At 42.3% G+C, this 2,834-nt stretch overlaps 1 protein-coding gene across 1 annotated transcript in view; it reads left to right on the plus strand.

Moving 5' to 3' along the window:
- LOC107835684 (complement factor H) overlaps positions 1 to 2,834 on the plus strand; it is a 24,178-nt gene that overhangs the window by 14,059 nt on the left and 7,285 nt on the right. The window lies entirely within an intron of this gene.

The following is a 2,834-nucleotide window of genomic DNA, read 5'->3' on the forward strand; positions in this document are numbered from 1 at the left end:
GTCCACAACTTGGAGCCACAACAGTGCTCAAGGCAAATGCGTATTGGACACCCAATTCAAATCATCAACAACAAAACCTAGCTTAAGAGAGATCTGAAAGTAGAGGAGCGATCACATAGGGACGGAAATGGTTGACGTGATCTGATGTTATTTAGATAGGTTGACAAAATTAGTAACATTAACTATGAAAACTAGAGGTGTGCCGATCGATCCGCCACCGATCATAATTGGCCGGTTTCCGTGAAAAAAATGTATGATCGGTGATCGCCGATCAAGGTCTCTTTGTTGCTGATCACACAAACCGATCACCTGCATCTCATTTCGCAGCCTGCCTGTGCAGCTGGTCTCCTCTTTCCTTCACTCTGCGCAAACGCAGAGTGAAGGAAGTTTGCGTGTTGTGGCGGAAAATTGCCTCGCCGTCGGGGGTGAAGCAAGTCAAAATGCATCAACACGACGAATCTAATATGGCATAAAAACAATGCCATACTTAACGGAGTTTGGACATCGAGGCGCAGTAAAAAAGACATATGGAGCGATCAGATAGCAGGTAAAGCAGCTCACAGCTACAAACACTCACCCGGATTAGCATGACGGTCAGAAAGCTAAACAAATAACGCGAAAAGTTATTTAACTCTTCGAGCTGCGATGTAAGACGCTGGTTCTGCTCTCGCTGTTGAGCCGCTGCTACGCTACAGGTAGTACTATTTCACAGACGGAGCTTCGCTTCTGCTCCACCTGGTAGTGACTCTCACACCGAACATCTGCTTAAAGCTGCAGAATCTAACTTAAAAAATAAATAAATAAATAAATTACATACGCACTAAAACTTTCGCTGTCATAACATGAGATAGATAATCTCTGAAAAAATAATCGATCTCCTCTGCCTCCTCCCTGTCCTGCATAAAAACTCAGCTCAGTCAGAAACAGCCAATCAGAACTAGTAATAATCAGCTAGCCGCCATGCTATCAGGAAGTTTTCATTAAGTAACTCAGGATTGTTTATTGTAATGGAACCTGGAGCCTTTGACTGTTAAGTTTTATACTTGAATTTTTTGGCAATGTTGAGAGGTTTTATTTGGACTTTTCGCATTATTTAGCCTCTTCAGAGCCTTCATATGTTTTAAGTCTGTTAAAGATAGTATTATCAATAGCAGTACAATTTGCACAATGCCTGTTTTGTTTTGTTGTTGAAAAAAGTTATTAAAAACAAGTTCTATATCTAAATTAAGGTGAATTCATGGTTTCTTTTTCCACATAATGTAACCGGTAGTGTTTATGATTAAAAAAATAATAATTATGTGATTGGTATCGGTGATCGGTATCGGTGATCGGCCCTAAGGGTGATCGGAATTGGAATCGGCAGGAAAAAACCTGATCGGCACATCTCTAATGAAAACCTAAAATTACTACATGAGTCTTCATGAAGGGGCTGGCACTCATTTTGGCAGACAGAGCACCTCCCTTTGATAATGGTAGATGAAATGCTGCTCAATTACAAGANTAGGACAATTTATCTCAAATTGTTGATTTTATCTTGCACAAACAGACATCCTTTCCAGTAAATTCTGGCTCCATTTGCGCTTTGCACGCAAATGGAAGGAAAGAATTCGGTCAGGTTGACCTGGTGCGAAGCCAAAGTCTTCGCCGAGGCGCCAGTGTCTTTTTTCCGCCAAACAACTCCTTAGATAGTATTTCCGCTCTTACATTACTTTACCCTAAACTGCTGGTAATTTGTCAAAATGTGTTTTGCTAACATATCTAAGTGGAGATTTGCGGTTTGGAATAGGAGATTGCAACATTGATGATTACTGTATTTTCCGCACTATAAGGCGCACCTAAAAACCTTCAATTTCCTCAAAAGCCAACAGTGCAGAGAGAGAGAGAGACTGCGGCGGCAGCGTGTCGGTTGGTCTGTGTTACCCAGGCGATTTCTTAGGTCTCCACTGGGACCTACCTTTTCCGTTTTCTAACGAGCTGTAATCCAAACAGCGATTTCTTAGGTCTCCACTGGGACCTACCTTTTCCGTTTTCTTAATGTTGTTGTGTTTTTGTTAATGTTGTTGTGTTTTCATTAATGTTGTAGTGATTTTGTAATTTGTAATTGTGCTTCGTTAAAGTTGTTGTGCTTTGCACCTCAGGGCCACCGTACAGATGGGCACAATATCGCAACACCAACACCGTGAGTGAAACAATGACTGCGGCAGCCTACTATATAAAGTACTCGGGGACCACTTCATTATTATTACAGGTCCACATTTGTAGAGTATGGAACAAATTGTGTCCCATATAGGTGGCACCTGGCACGGGACGGTGCCAACCCGTATAAGGGTATATTTTATGCGCCTTATAATGCGGTGCGCTTTATATATGAAAAAGTTTTAAAATAGGCCATGGACCTTACCAAGAAACCCAGAAACGCCCCCTATAATCCCACGTGGCTGCATGTCTCACAAACAAAGCCTCGTGGAGCTTAGTTTCTATGTGTAAACATGGCGTCTTTCTCTTCGATTGACTCTCTGCAGAGTATTTCTGAGTCGATTAGTGTAGCATTTCTGCCGGATTTTCAAAAAATATCAGCCACGACAATGGACAGGGGAACCAACAAGTTCATATCATCTATTTTGGACGACATCAAGGTGTTTGAGCCACTCGATGCCTCCAACACTGTGCGCGTCACAGCAAAATGCTACCGGTCAGTGGCTTGTGTTTGTGAGACGGTCACGCACGTGGTAGCTGCGCTGTGATAATCTGCATAATCTGCAGAAAGCAGGCACGCAATCATAAGGCCACCAAATCAAACTCCCTAAATGTCTTAGTTGCACCTACAGATTATT

This window comes from Poecilia formosa, unplaced genomic scaffold (genome assembly GCF_000485575.1).
Source record: "Poecilia formosa unplaced genomic scaffold, Poecilia_formosa-5.1.2 Scaffold18, whole genome shotgun sequence".
NCBI lineage: Eukaryota > Metazoa > Chordata > Actinopteri > Cyprinodontiformes > Poeciliidae > Poecilia > Poecilia formosa.